Genomic DNA, 17,008 nt, shown 5'->3' on the forward strand with positions numbered 1-17,008 from the left:
TTAAGGTGAAAAGGCATTATTTAAATCCAACACTAAAATTGGTTGATGTGAAATCCTTTAACTCAAACACAAGCACTTTCAGAAAATGCTATTGGCCTAGGGGTGTGATGATTGCTTCGGGTATGAGAGCTTCTGTGGCCTGTTGCATGAAGCTAGTTGAACAAACTCTGAGTTTCGGAGTAGGTTTAGAGTTGACAAATCCAGATAAATCCAAACTGGTTAAGATCAGGATCAAATGTTTCACAATGCTCGGTATAAACTTTCTCTGTCAACTCAGTGTGACACGCAGAGTGTCCGTTTGATTCACTTCTCTTCTGAAGATTAAGAGATCGTTATGAAAAATATCATGAAATTAAATGCATTTACAAGGCAGGAATAAACACTGCTGCAGTGAAGGGTTGAGAAGGCAGCTGAAAGAAAATATCTGACTATATAAATGCATGTGAATCAAAGAAATATGCCTAATAATTTGTAATAGTAATTTATATTAGTTTCACAAAGAGCTCAAATGAATACACATAAGCTTAATTTGTTTAAAAGCTTTATATATCGATGCAGGTATTATATTTTTATTAATTTAAAGGCAAAGTTGAATATTAATTGTCAAGTAATATAATAATTATATAAATATACTATTATATGAATTATACATAAGATGAGCAATTTTGTCTCTAAAATGTTTTCACTATAAACTGATTTAATTTGGAGCGAGAGATATAGGGGGAGTGGCTTTATTGCATCAGATACGTGTCACTTTACTCACAGCTGATGGGTTGAGTTTGGGTTTGCGATCTCTAACCCAGAATAAAACCTGGTCCGGAGCAGGTTAGCCGTGTAGTGTAAGTTACCATAGCAATGAAACCCGCTAAAAACCAATCCACCTTCGTAAGCCCAAAAAAACAGAGTTTGCTCAAACTAATCTTGAACTTAACTGGGTAGAAACTGAAACTGGCTTTGTGCAAAAGGCCACTGGGTTCAAAGCCCGGACGAGCCCCCATTTTATTACATCCTCTAGGGGTAAGACGTAATAAATAAAAGAAAAGAACGAAAGGCTTTCAGTAGGCTGTCAGACCAAAAAGGACTAAAGAAAACACATTAAATTATAAGGTAAATTTATTGTAAATCACAGAAGAGAAAGCCAACCATAAATTAGTAGAATACGTTAAGGGACCCACGGTCCAGACAAAGTAACAATAAAGCAATATAATTTGTCTGAGAGAAAAAAAAAAAAAGAAAAATAATAAAGTGGTATTTGTATGTCAGAGAGACCCAAGGCCCAAAATAACAAACAAAACCACTCCAATAAAATAAAACAGCAATGTAAAAGACAAATTTCAACCACGGTTGACAATAAAGATGTATTATTAATAAATAACCTGTCACAAAGAAAAGAAAAATAAATACAACCAACCTAACCTAACTTCTCTTAACAAAAACATAATATAAATGAGATTTAAACAAAAGGGCAGTTCTCCCCTACATTCCTACCACATTCTAAAGAAACAAACGATCAGAAGAAACACATTTTGGTCTGGCGGCTGGCAGGAAGTCTGGATCAGTGCGACCGGCCCGGAGGCTCATATTTTGCTTATGCTTGGAAAGGCTGCTTCACAGAGCGCACTCTTGCATTGTTGCCATGTCCACCAATTTTATATGTGGTTTAGGGCTATTTTAAGTGCTTAAGCTCGTTTTGGATTTATTTCAGTTTATTGTGGGTTCGATCTTGTTCTCTGTTTTTCTAGCAAGATCTGGCAACACGAATGAGTCAAGGCTCATACCACTTTGCCTGTGATTTATTGCATCGCACTGTCTGCACATAAGAAAGAGAGAAATATTTCTAATGCATGTTAAAATACATCAATAACAATTAGTTGGTCACTTCGATTCTGTACACACTACTTAGTTAATTCAGTTGTAGAATGCGGTTGTCACCAGGCCTCCAAACCGGTTCAAGTAACGAAAACAAAAAACGAAAATGAACGAAACTCTTATTTGAAATGGTCATTAACCGGTTAATAGAGTTATTTTATAGTTCTGTTTAATATTTTAATTTCGAAGTCAGCTAATCACAAAATTCAAAAAGTACAGCCTATGCAAATGTGATATTGACGTATTCAACTTAAGTGAAATGCCTGCGCTCAGCTGTCAAGTTATCATAGGTTAGCTAAGTCACAATGGTAATGCCCTGGAGATAGTTTTTCTGAGGAAATGTCACCAACCGTCAAGCATTAGGCCTACATTTAAGTGAAAATTAATGGCAGATTGGCAGCTTGTGTGTTTTGAAACCAGCAAAAATGGCAGGATAGTGTAGAACATGGATTCACATGCTTCTGTGAAGGGAGAAAGCAGAATAAAAGTAAATATATAAAAAGAAATATATGTGAAATATATTTCACTTAAACAATTACAAAGTAACAAAATGAAAGAAAAAATTTGTGCAGAGTTTCAGTTCAGTGTGACGCGCTCCAAAGTTCAGGGAAAGAAAACCGAGATGGCAGAAAGTGGCATCCTGCTTGTTTTCTTTATGTCACAGAAGCTTTAGAGTTTTGAATGATGTCTTGCTTCTATCTGTATGACCATAAATTACGGAGTAAGTTTCCTCTCATAGAAGAAAAAAAAAAATCCAATGATCGCACTGGCGCCTCACTCGCACAAACATATTTTAGCATTGCTAACTGAAGATCGCGGCTTGTTCATTATCAAAATAAAATAGTCATTCAAACAGAAAGTTAAACTGCCCAATTTAAACAGTCCATAATACAATCTGTGCCATTCAGCGTGACCACTGCCTCACTGTGCTGTTATATGTGAATACGTCGATAATGCGAGTGAAGTTCAAAGCTTAGTTTACATAATAAATAATAGTTTAGCATCGAAATACACTGCCTGGCCAAAAAAAAAAAAAAAAAGTCGCTGTTTGGATTTACATAGGCAAATACTAGAGAGTGTATGACTGGATCATATTGCTATGATTATTATATTTCTAGCTTGTTTTATGTTTGGGAACAGTTTTTCTAACCCTAATTGATGGAGTGTGTAGATTTTCATTTCTTAAACATCCATATTCCAGGATGACAATGTCAAGATTAATCAGGCTCAAATTGTGAAAAAATGTTTGGGAGGGCACATGAAGAACATTTCACACATAAATTGGCACCTCTGAGTCCAGACCTTAATTTCATTGAAAGTCTTTGGGATGTGCTGGAGGAGACTTTACAGAGTGCTCACCTCTTGCATTGTCAAGACAAGATCTTGACCAAAAATGGATGCACTTCTTGATGGAAATAACATCACAACATTTATTTCCAACAAGAGGTGCATCAAATTTTAGTCAAGATCTTGTATTGACAATGGAAGAGGTGAGCACTCTGTAAAGTCTCCTCCAGCACATCCCAAAGACTTTCAATGAATTTAAGGTCTGGACTCAGACGTGTCAATTCAAGTGTGAAAATTCTTTATGCTCCCTCTCAACACTTTTTTTCTCAATTTGAGCCTGATGAATCTTGACATTGTCATCCTGGAATATGGCCATGATGTGACTTCTTACATGGTTGTTTAAGAAATGAAAAGCTACACACTCCATCAATCAGGGTTAGAAGAACTGTTCCCAAACATAAAACATGCTAGAAACATAATCACAGCAACAATGATCCTGTCATAGTCTAAAATATTGGCTAATTTAAATCCAAACAGCGACTTTTTTTTTTTTTTTGGCCGGGCAGTGTACGTTGCAAATATGGAAACATTTGGATTCATGCTGAACAGAGGCAGGCTTAATATCTTTATCATTGCGTCTGCTGCACCCATGGTACGGCAGCAAAGTTCCTTGATTATTATGCCAGAATGAGAGTATACTTCCTAGCCATATCGGCCTACAAAATCACAACTTTTCATTTTCCATCGGTCTTAGTACACGATGTAACTACAGAAGAGTCAAGTTTTAAATAGGAAAAATATCGAAACTCTTTGGTCATTTTTGAGAGAGATGCTAACGGTCTAATCAGATTCAATGATCTATGCTAAGCTATGCTAAAAGTGCTACTGCCAGACCCGGAGATCGGCTGAATGGATTCGAAAATGGTAAAACTCAACTGTTTGAAAATGAGCCTATTTTCAAAAATAGTGGTGTGTTCCTTTGAATAGACCTTTATCTACGGTGGCCGAGAGAGCTCAACGTGCTGCAACTGAAGAAAACGCATGCAAAAAGAAAAACAACAGCAAATTAAGAAAACATCTCCACCAGTTTGACAACACATGTGCTGTAAATACTCACAATGCAACCAAATACAGAAACGTGCTGCAAATACAACACATATACGATGAGGATGTTAAAATAAACAAAACAAACTCACCTTTCAGGTCATCAACCACACCACTGACCAGCAGACTTTTAACAATAAGCATGTCCCAACCATAGTAAAGTGTTTATTGGAGGCACACCAATAGTTGTAGGTCATCCGGGTACTTTTTGCTTACGGTCTGATGAATACTATGAATTCATGATGCAGAGCATGTATGGTTTTCACAAAACTCTAGTCTACAAAATCCAGTAAAAAAAAAATTGCGTAGGATGTTTTATGGATGTTCTCACTGTCCTTCATTTTGTTTTAATATCCAAGTTTAAAGTTGAGTTTCTCAGAAGTATAAGTGTGTGCATACATGTTGATTACATATTATTGTAGCATTATACTATATTTAGTATAATGCTACTTTTGTCATTATTACTGCATATCAAAATTTATCCCTTTATTTGTGTAAATACAGTAGTGGCCAAAAGTGATGTCTGGCCTTCGAAAACTGACATCTTCACCATTTGTTCAAACATTATTAAAAATTTGTTTTGTAAGAATATTACATAGCTGTGCATGAAAGTGATAGGGCATGTCATGATCCTCTTGAATTGTTCTCTGAGATGGAAATCTTTTAAATGGATTTTATACATCAAGATTTTTTTTAAAGGTACATGACAGCAATAATATCATTACAATTGCTCATACTCTGTACAATCTTCATAATGAGAGATCTTTATGACATTGTACCCATTTTGTTCTTAAGGTCCCCACATAGCAATTTTTTATTTTTTTTTTGGCCCAGCTCCGGTCAACACAATCACTTCTCCCTCTGTCCACATACAGCAAAGAATGACGGCTCTGGGGTGGCCCAGATCTTGATTAAATACAAGAGCCACGCATGGGCCATAACTGGCCCAAGTCTCAGCCATTTAATAACCCATAACTAGTCCTGAACTGGGCCAGAACAGGTTTTAAGGGGGAGAAGAAGAAAGTGATCCTGACATCTTGGCTGATAGAAGACTGTTAATACAGTTTTAGGTACCAGACAAGACTTGTTTACATTTTTTAATTGATCTTTAATATCACAGTACATTAAGCCACTTACAGAGTTTTTGAAGCATTTTAGATTGTTTTTTTTTTAGTGACTGAAATATTGCGGCGAGTGCTGTATATGAATCACAAGTGTCCCCCCAAATTTGTGTTTTCTAAATATTGAAACAAATGGAAAACTGGCAGGTCTGTCTGTACTGCAATTCTATGAATGTTTTGCCCTCCAGGTCTCCATGCCTGTCACAAGAAAAAAGTATTTCATAGATTTTTAATGAAATCAATTCATAGTTTCAATTTTTAATCAATCTTCACTTTTTTATCCATACTGTATTACGTTATTAAATGAATTACATTTTTATTGAAATGCTAATAAATATTGACATATATATAATCTCACTTTTATGTTAAAATGCAAATAGTGACAAATGTGGTTTACAAGTTAAAATGTGATATTTGGTAAATGGTTTCTGCATTACCATTTTGCCTCAGAGACTCTGTTTCATTAGTGAATCTCAACCTGTATTATTAGTGGTTCTTAATATTTTGAATATTTTCTTTTAATATTAAATATATTTATGTTATTTCCTATGCACTTTTGAGATTTTAGACAGTATCGTGTGATTGGGACTTTTAGTTTGGTCTAGTGATGTGACGTGCATCGGCCAAATATATATATGATTCATATAATTTTTATGTATAATATTTATTTTGTTTGTGTGTGTTTTATGTAAACGTCTTTACACTTGAGATTTGAGCGTGTGAGCAGGGCTTTTATTTTGGTGTGACGATGTGACGTTACAAGGCTGCGCCGTGTTCCTGCGCCAGTGATTCGGCCAAAGAAAGGTTTGTGTTTTTAAACAAATGTTTGCTTTTAAATCGATTGATTGAAAACCGTTCAGTACATTTTTTTATAGTTTTTACAAGAGATGTAAAATTAATAATTATTATTGAATGTAACATTGTAAGGCTATATCTTCCTTTTATTTAACTTTTATTTAGGGAACGATATTTTATGGATAAAACGCATCCAACACATGTGTAACAGAAAACGTGCGTCTCGTTTCGCTCTCTGTATTATGAATAAGTTTATCTTAAACACAAGTTCAGTCACTGACAAGTAATAGTGGAACAAACTGAGCTTTTAAACAGACTGAGTCGCATAATGATTCACTGTTTCTAAACGCTTGAAGTCGCCTCACGTTGACGACACCTGCTGGTCAAAACACTGAGGGGAAAAAAACACAACAGCTTTTACAAACAATGTTGTCATAAAAGCACGGCAGTGACAGATGTAGAAAGTTATTTATAGGGTGGCATGAGGACTGTTAGGGGTGCCAACACCAAAACAAGCAATAATAGTTCTTGTGGATTTATGGCCTAACATACACATTCGTGTCCATTAATATGCAGAAGTTACATTAGCACATAATCATCTATACTATACTGCTTAAAAGTATTTAAAATTAACAAAATGTAAAACTCCACCACGTCAAGACATTGCATATTAAATACTATAGATTACTAAAGATAGGCTATAAAACAATCTATAAAGTTTAATAGTCTATCATGTAGGCTACTTAAATCACAATATTTAGTGCAGGGTTAAGAACAACAATAATAAAATGTATAGAATTTATATTTTGGCATTTCTTTCTAATGTTAGCAAAGCAATGAGACTGGATCAGTTTTGCATGATGTAGCAATATCCCAGCAACACTTTAGCAACCACCCAGAATCCCTTAAAGGGTTAGTTCATCCAAAAATGAAAATAATGTATTTATTACTCACCCTCATGTCATTCTACACCCCTAAGACCTTTGTTCACCTTCAGAACACAAATTAAGATATTTTTGATGAAATCCGATGGCTTAGTGAGGCCTGCATTGACAGCAATTCAGAAAGGTACTAAAAACATATTTAAAACAGTTCATGTGACTACAGTGGTTCTACCTTAATATTATTAAGCGACGAGAATACTTTTTGTGCGGCAAAAAAAACAAACAAAAAAAAGACTTTTCAACAATATCTAGTGATGGCCGATTTCAAAACACTGCTTCAGAGCTTTATGAATCGAATCAGTGGTTCAGAGCGCCAAATTCACGTGATTTCAGCAGTTTAGCAATTTGATACGCGATCCAAATCACTGATTCGAAACAAAAGATTTGTAAAGCTCAGAAGCAGTGTTTTGAAATCAGCCATCGCTAAATTTTTTTTTTTTTTTTTGGCGCACAAAAAGTATTCTCGTTGCTTTATAATATTAAGGTAGAACCACTGTAGTCACATGAACTGTTTTAAATATGTTTTTAGTTCCTTTCTAGGCATCTGAAAGTGTTAATTATCCTGCTGGCAATAGAGGCCTCACTGAGCCATCAGATTTTATCAAAAATATCTCAAATTGTGTTCCAAAGATGAACAAAGGTCTTACGGGTGTGGAACGACATGAGGATGAGTAATTAATGACAGAATTTTCATTTTTTGGGTGAACTAACCCTTTAACCAATGTCATCTATTTATAGATCAATCTACCTATCAATCCTAAGCCTAAAGTATACTTAATTTATACACATATGCTCTGTCCAAATACCCACATTTAAGGTCTTTGCACTTGACCACTTGTCTACTTACATTATGTATTTCCTGTATTTGGCTTAAGTGTTCAAGTGGGCGAGAAGACTGCATATGTGTGTGTAACTTGATTATCTGATGGGACACAATATTGCGAAAAATGCAAGCGTTTACAGAGCTTCTTTTTTTAATTATTATTTTCAATACTTTGCATTTTAAAAAAACACTTCTAAATGTCTGTTCAGTGGTCGATATGTAACTAACAGAAGACACAATTTTAAAATTGTGGTGCTTCTTTAAGTGATAAAAAGCAGTTGCAAATGATGTACAAAATACACATAGCCTACTCATCTTCGCATCAATAAAATGTGCAACACTTTATATTTTACTACCAAATTATATGTAATATATAATTAATTTAATTTACAGTCGAATGTTTTCCTTGACATCTCGTGATTTCGGGGCATGTGAATTCACGAACATAATGCCTGATGGGATATGCTTAGCCTCGAATACTGCTCCGATGCAGTATTCAAGATAGTGTGGGTTTAGTGTGCATTTAGGGCACTGCACTTGGGCATTTTTAAGACATGAGACAGTCTTGCGCACTTACTTCCTGTCGCATGCATGTGCTCTCAAGTGGCCAAGACCGCAAGTGTGGGTATTTGGACAGGGCAAGTCACTAGGGTCCGCATCAAAGTCTAAGGAAAGTCTGTTCACTCGACGGCCATTTCAGGCATCTAAGACCAAGTCCTATCCGTCTGAATGGGGAGTCCTGAAATCTCAAAAAACGCTTGCCAAACTTACAATGAAATAACATTTCAAATCAGCAACAAAATCTGACATTAACCGTCCGACAAATGTTATTTCTTATGCTCTTCTAATGTTTATGCTACTGTTAAAAAAAGGTTATTTTTCAGGCTAGTCCAGCCAATGTGCAGTCCTATGCGCAAGTCTCAGGTTTCTATAGAAAAAGGCGCTTCTAACAGCAGCTACAGTGACGCAATACCTTTACCAATCAGCGATTGCCTCTTTTACTTAGAAGGCGGGACCTATTCTGCGATTCAGTTTCTCCCATTCATAAATATTAGGAATGCACCGTCTTTATATATCTATAGTCTTTTCCTGTGTGATGCAAGTAGGTACAACATTTGAATTTGAATATACTTTGTGACCGTTAAAGGGTTAGTTCACCCAAAAATTAAAATGATGTAATTAATTACTCACCCTCATGTTGTTCCACACCTGTAAGACCTTCGTTCATCTTCGGAAAACAAGTCAAGATATTTTTGATAAAATCCGATGGCCCAGTGAGGCCTGCATCGCCAGCAATAACACTCCCTTTTTCAATGCACAGAAAGCTACTAAAAACATAATTAAAACAAGTTCATGTGACTACAGTGGTTTAACCTTAATATTATAAAGCGACGAGAAGCATTTTTGTGCGCCGAAAAAACAATATGACTTTATTCAACAATATCTAGTGATGGGCGATTTCAAAATGATGCTTCATGAAGCTTCGAAGCTTTACAAATCTTTTGTTTTGAATCAGTGGTTTAAAAAAGTACGGCCTATATAATATGAATGTGTTTAGTAGAATTAATGAAATTTGAACCTACTAAATTTGCCGTGTTGTCATTATCACGTGACTTACCAGCATCCGTTGCATTGCTTCACTTCCATTCATAAATCCTCTCCTGTAGAAATATTGTCCATTTGTTTGTGAATTGGGCTCCACTGGTTGTGCTGTGTTTTTGACTCGCCAAGGAACTCACCAAGTTCATAAGTGTTCATTTAATAATGAGCTGATTGAGACGCACCCAGAGAATTAGTTTGGATGTGTTTTGTTTTTTTCTCTAATTCTCCACATCTCTCCTTAGACACACAGACGCCCAAAGAACAAAAAAGAAAAAAACCACGCCTGGTGAAGCAACTGAGATCCACGTGACACACTATTATAAAGATGGTGTTTATTAAAGAGGAGAGTGAAGACATGAAGATTGAAGAAGAATTCAGAGTGAAACAAGAAGATACTGAGGAACAAACAGGTTGGTTTCATTCTCAAAGCTAAACTCAGTCATTTGATCCTTATTAAAATGTCCAGCTCTACAGAAATGAATGATATTTTTGAAGATTGTAATGTGAGTGTCGACCTATTTCATATCAGATAACATGTTGTATAGTAGGTACTATATAGTTTAGTCTATTTTTCTCTTACTTCACCAGTCACTTGCTTTCATGTGTTTCTGGAGAATTTGAATTTACGTGATGCAACTCTGCAGGTTTCTACATTACAATTTAGAGCAATCTGTTATCAGAAGTGACTGTGTCCATGTCCATATTTCAGAAATGTACAGTTCTAAGATAATACAAATCATGTAGTTAGCTAACATGTATTCATTTAGGCAGAAACATCGATCTCACCATAATATATAGAACATTTAGCATAGCATTGGTGCATGTTGATTCAGAGTTTGTGTCATCTGAAGTCCTCGCAGGAGTTGGCGCAGTCTCTTCACAGGTGTTGAGGCATCTGAAGTCTTCATAAGAGGCTGGATCCAAACTAGAGCTGGCGTAATCTCTGCTTAGAGCTATAGTTGGACATCTCGAGGTAGAAACAGAAAAGCAAATGGATGATTAGCGTAGCTGCTGTTCATAACATTTCAAGCAATCATGCACATTTTATCTAATATATATGGATTACAAGGTTATGAGATGCATAATGTAAATGCTTGGCGAAAGAAATGTGTCCCCGAACATTATCAGGAAGGCTATTCCAGAATTTAGGAGCCAAATGCAAAAACGCTCTCCCTTCTTTAGTGGACTTAGATATCCTAGAGTTTTGTGATCTTAAATTAGGTTTGGGGTTGGGGTTTTTAGCTATAATTACCATGAGTTTTAATTTGATTGTATAATTAATAGCTGTTATTTCATACGTGATTAGATTCAAAAGCAACATAAGTTAGCCTAACAAACATATCATAAATAAAACAAAATAATTTTAAAAAAATTAAATAAATGAATTCAAAAGATTTAGTCGACATCCACGCTTGTTTCTTTGCGGGCGGCGTAACTTGTGTTTGTAGTATTGTGGGATGCAGAAGAAATTTCTCCCTATTACTGTTGATTAAACGAAAAGTCAAAAATATTCCTCTAAAAATGTTTACTGTCATACGGCATTTGATCATAATATACACTATATTGCCAAAAGTTTCGGGACGCCTGCCTTTACATGCACATGAACTTTAATGACATCCCATTCTTAATCCGTAGGGTTTAATATGGAGTTGGCCCACCCTTTGCAGCTATAACAGCCTCAACTCTTCTGGGAAGGCTTTCCACAAGGTTTAGGAGTGTGTTTATGGGAATTTTTGACCATTCTTCTAGAAGTGCATTTGTGAGGTCAGACAGTGATGTTGGCGAGAAGGCCTGGCTCGCAGTCTCCGCTCTAATTCATCCCAAAGGTGTTCTGTCGGGTTGACGTCAGGACTCTGTGCAGGCCAGTCAAGTTCCTCCACACCAAACTTGCTCATCCATGTCCTTTTGGACCTTGCTTTGTGCACTGGTGCGCAGTCATGTTGGAACAGGAAGGGGCCATCCCCAAACTGTTCCCACAAAGTTGGGAGCATGAAATTGTCCAAAATGTCTTGGTATGCTGAAGCATTAAGTGTTCCTTTCACTGGAACTAAGGGGTCAAGCCCAACCCCTGAAAAACAACCCCACACCATAATCCCCCCTCCACCAAACTTTACACTAGGCACAATGCAGTCAGGCAAGTACCGTTCTCCTGGCGACTTCTGCGCACTGTGCGCCTCAGCATGCGCTGACCCCGCTCTGTGATTTTATGTGGCCTACCACTTCGTGGCTGAGTTGCTGTTGTTCCCAATTACTTCCACTTTGTTATAATACCACTAACAGTTGACCGTGGAATATTTAGTAGTGAAGAAATTTCACGAATTGACCTATTGCACAGGTGGCATCCTATCACGATACCACGCTTGAATTCACTGAGCTCCTGAGAGCGACCCATTCTTTCACAAATGTTTGTAGAAGCAGTCTGCATGCCTAGGTGCTTGATTTTATACACTTGTGGCCATGGAAGCGATTGGAACACCTGAATTCAGTGATTTAAAGGGGTGTCCCAATACTTTTGACAATATAGTGTATGTGGTGCAAGTGTGGGCTTATATTCAACATTTAATTTACCTCAATGGTAAATAAGTGTCTTTATAGAAATTTTATAATCCATATTATCTTGAAGAAAAAAAAAAAGAAAAAAAAATACAAAATTGTCTCTTCAATTTAAATGGGCAGGCCTTCATTTATATGGGGAAATTTTCAGATTTATGCTGGAATTATTGATTTTATTTGCCAGTTTCTATAAAATTGCCCTCTATTGGAGTCACACGTGTGTGTGTGCGTGTGTGTGTGTGTGTTCTTGTATACATGGTTTATGAGGACACACATATGTATATGTATATACACAAAACAAATGATGATAATTGTTGTCAAAATGATACTATATATAAATGATGGCAAACAGTCCATTTGTTTGTGAATTGGGATAAACCGGTTGTGCTGTTTTTGACTCACCAAAAAGAACCAGTTCATATGAGTCACATCAGTTAATGAAGTTAAAGATGTTTTCTTGCCATTTTTTCGAGGGACATCTTTTTTTATGTCATCACATTAAAGCACACCTGCTAAAATGTTATTATACACTATAGTTAACAACTCTTTCAATATTTTAGTGGGTATTGGTTTTAATAACATGTTGGTTTAAATTCAATGAAAAGTTTATTTAGCTCTTCCTGTCCTGTAGTTGTGAATTGTTCTATACCCATGAATTGTTCTTGAGGAGAAATAAATGAGGCTGAATCATAAAACGCTGTGAAAGGTTGTACATTTACAATTGTATTTCTGATACTTTCAATTTTCTCAGTGAAAAAAATTCAAGTTGTTATTACTAAACTGAATTGGAATATTAAGTTCACTGTACTAAATAACCTTGGATTGTTGTGGTTATTTTCTATGAGTTTGCAGAGATGCTCTGCCTTGGCTGCTTTTAGAGCTTTTTATAGCGGGACATACTGTCTTTCCACATGGTTTTAAAAGTCATGCTTCCATTTGCGCTCTAGGTTACGAATTTCTCTCTTGAGAGCATGGGTAATACTGTTGTACTATGGTGCAATAACCTTTATTAATCTGGGTGGGTGCAACAGTTTCTAATGTACTAGAGAAAATAGTGCCCATATGCTAGTAATTTCATCAAGTTCATTTGTGTGTTTGGGTACAATAAATTGGTTTGAATATATTCAGATTTCAGCCTATCATCAGCTTATTCAGGCTGATGATATATATCTTCAGCCTATCAAAAACCTGTTACTTACATATCCAAGATGTTTTTGGTATGTGTGCTTAAAAGAACTGAAGAAGTGACTATGTGAAGTTCTGAGTTTACAGCATAGTGGGTTTTATAGGTGGTATACAGCATAGTAGGATCTACATGTTTTTTTTGTTTTGTTTTTTGATGGTTAACTTTTATTTGTCTGTTTTCACTTTATAGGCCTGATTGCATTGAAAGAGGAGAGGCAAGAACTGAAAGAAAAGGAAGAGAACGATCAGTATGAGAAACATCATGATTTCATAACAAAAGCTTATAGTTGCTCACCGACTGAAATGACTTCTGCACAAAAAAGTGCTAAAAAGGCAGGAACTAGAAGTCATTTCACCTGCTTTCAGTGTGGAAAGAGTTTCAGACAACATGGAAAGCTTAAAGTCCACATGAGAATTCACAATGAAGAGAGCTCTTTCACCTGCCAACAGTGTGGAAAATGTTTCAACAGAAAAGAAAACCTCAATTACCACATGAGCATTCACACCGGAGAGAAGCCTTTTACCTGCAGTTATTGTGGGAGACGTTTCAACAGAAAAGGAAACCTTACAAGCCACATGAGAATTCATTCTGGGGTGAAGGCTTACAAATGCCCTTATTGTGGAAAGAGCTTTACACATAGACCAACTCTTAATGCCCACATGAGAGTTCACACTGGAGAAAAGCCTTTCATATGCCCTCAATGTGGAAAGAGTTTCACTCAAAAAGGAAACCTTAACATTCACATGAGAATTCACACTAGAGAGAAACCTTTTACTTGTCTTCAGTGTGGAGAGAGTTTCACATATCAAAGAGACCTGAAAAGGCATTTGCAAACTCATTCTGGAAATAATTTGCAAGGTTCCTCTGTGTGGCAAGAGGTTTGCAAAATAGAACAATTTCAAAAATCACTTGCACATTGACTGCGGAGAAAGAATTTAATTTTGCTCAGTGTAATAAACATTTTTTTTTCCCCATCATACTTACAGAGACATCCTGAAAAGATGTAGATTTGAGATGTAGATTCTTTGTCTGGAATGAGTTTCAAAGGGATCTGCAATTTAAAATGGCACCAGGAATTATCAGTTTGAATGAATTCTTTGGATAATTTTGATTGCATAGAGGCGTAACTCATAAATTTGATTCAGTTTAACTCAAATTTGATTCAGCTAAAAAAATCAACCAAAAAAAAAAAAGAATATTAACTTGTTTTCTTTGTATTATTCATGACATCATTTTTGTTATTTTGTTATTATTTTCTGCATATAAATTATCTAAATGACAATGTTTTTACTCAAAATTTGGCAGAAATGTTGTAAGTAGTATCTAGAATAAAACAAAAATGTACATTTTACTCAAACACATATATATAGATATATCCAGAGAAACTGCTAATTTTGCAGTGGTCTCATAATTTTTTCTACAGCTGTATTTTGGTCACACATGTGAGAACTCCGACACAACCAGTGCCTAATGTGGTTATGTTAAACTGCTAAAAAACTGAACTTCATTTAAAACGAGGTCCTCGAAATGTCTTTTAACTGACTTGATCATCTCTTAACCAGTTTGATTTCACCATACTTAAGCTTAGTTTTGAATAGTTTCAGTTACAGTTCAGTTATATCTATAGCACTTCTCTCTCTCTCTCTCTCTCTGTCTCTCTCTCTCTCTTTTTTTTTTTTTTTTTTTTTACAATTTCATTCCTTTTACAGCTGATGACACAAAAAATAATCCAATAATCCAGAAAAGACCTTTAGACACTTTTTGCATAAAGGTGAAAAAGGCATTATTTAAATCCAACACTAAAATTGGTTAAAGTGAAATCCTTCAACTCAAACACAAACACTTCCAGAAAATGCTACTGGCCATGTACACACTGTAAAGTTTCAGGAGTGACAACCGCATTTAAATGCTGAAATAAACTTTCCATTGATGTATGGTTTATTAGGATAGGTCAATATTTGGCCTAGATACAACTATTTGAAAATCTGGAATATGAGGGTGCAAAAAAAATCAAAATATTGAGAAAATCACTTTTAAATTTGTCCAGATGAAGTCCTTAGCAATGCATATCCACTCAGAAAAAATACATTTTTGATATATTTATGCTAAGAAATTTCCAAAATATCTTCATGGAACATGATCTTTACTTAATATCCTAATGATTTTTGGCATAAAAGAAAAATGTATAACTTTGACCCATACAATGTATTGTTGGCTATTGCTACAAATATATCCGTGCGACTTATGACTGGTTTTGTGGTCCAGGGTCACAAATAAATATAGTGACAAAAGACTCATTATTTTCAGCAATCTGAACTAAAGCACAGTCGACTGAGGCGTTGTGTTTTGCTTATGCTTGGAAAGGCTGCTTCACAGAGCGCACTCTTGCATTGTTGCCATGTCCACCTTTTATATGCGTTTTTGGGCTTAAGTTTGCCTCAGAGTGATCGAGTCAACAAAGTTATTATAAGTGAATAGATGCGGGTCACAATATTTTGTATTTATTTTCAGCATAAAACATTTGAATTTTTTTCAGTTTATTGTGGGTTCGATCTTGTTTGCTGTTTTTCTTGCAAGATCTGGCAACACAAATGAGTCAAAGGGTTAGTTCACTCAAAAATGAAAATAATGTCATTTATTACTCACCCTCATGTCGTTCTACACCCGTAAGATCTTCGTTCATCTTTGGAACACAAATTAAGATATTGTTGATGGCTCAGTGAGGCCTCTATTGAGAGCAAAGAGAAAACAAAATAACGACTTTTCAACAATATATAATGATGGGCCGATTTCAAAACACTGCTTTCATGAAGCTTCAGAGCTATACGAATCAAATCAGTGGATCGGAGCGCCAGAGTCACATGATTTCAGCAGTTTAGCCGTTTGATAGGAGATCCGAATCACTAATTCGAAACAAAAGATTCATAAAGCTCAGAAGCTTCATGAAGCAGTGTTTTGAAATCGGTTAGTTGGTCAGGTTTTTTTTGTAAATTTTTGTAAATGTGGTTGTCACTATACCTGAATTTTTCGGGAGTTAATTCAGTTGTAGTATGCAGTAGTGATGGGAGAAACGAAGCATTTCAAAACTTTGAATCAATTGAACCAATTGCTTCGCAAAATGATTCGCTGTTTCGAAGTGTTCGAAACACCACACGCTGGTGACCCCTGCTGGTCAAAACAGTGTAAATGCAACAAAAACTCATGCCAAACACACACAAAAACAGCTTTTACAAATCCATTGCAAATGTTTTATTGAAAGTGTAATCTATCAGATGCAATTAACTAATCATCTAATAAGATTAAACATTAAGTGTCTGTATAATATGTATTCTTTTATCAATTTCCAGGGCTTGTTCTATGGATGGGTCAGTGAAACAGAGACATTAACTAATATTATTCATTTAAATTATACAAATACCTCATTAAGACATCTGCAAATATGTAAAACTCATCAGGTAATAGACACTTTTAGACACTTAATACTGTCTTAATAGACAGACACTTGTTTAATAATTTGCCGCTAGGGGGTGATCTCAGTGAATTCGCATGATTCATGGGTTCACAGAGATCGCCCCCAGCGGTGAACCATTGAAATTTTAAAACGTTTCAAAACCTTTATGACGTAACAAAGCCTCGTTTACTGAAATCACGTGACTTTGGCAATTTGAAACAAAAGATTCGTAAAGGTTTCAAAGCTTCATGAAGCAGTGTTTCGAAAGCGACC

At 35.7% G+C, this 17,008-nt stretch overlaps 1 protein-coding gene across 5 annotated transcripts in view; it reads left to right on the forward strand.

The window, feature by feature from the left end:
• The window catches only part of LOC127510664 (gastrula zinc finger protein XlCGF8.2DB-like), a 186,206-nt gene that overhangs the window by 154,820 nt on the left and 14,378 nt on the right, over positions 1-17,008 (forward strand). Inside the window, exons 1-2 of one of the 5 annotated variants that reach the window (XR_007929690.1) lie at positions 9,808-9,955; positions 13,474-14,566. The exons of the other annotated variants lie outside the window; for them this stretch is intronic. The gene's annotated coding sequence lies outside the window, so the exon portion shown is untranslated. Of the gene's footprint in view, positions 1-9,807; positions 9,956-13,473; positions 14,567-17,008 lie in introns of those variants that run through there. 5 annotated transcript variants of the gene reach the window in all.

Source organism: Ctenopharyngodon idella, chromosome 4, assembly GCF_019924925.1.
Source record: "Ctenopharyngodon idella isolate HZGC_01 chromosome 4, HZGC01, whole genome shotgun sequence".
Taxonomy (NCBI): domain Eukaryota; kingdom Metazoa; phylum Chordata; class Actinopteri; order Cypriniformes; family Xenocyprididae; genus Ctenopharyngodon; species Ctenopharyngodon idella.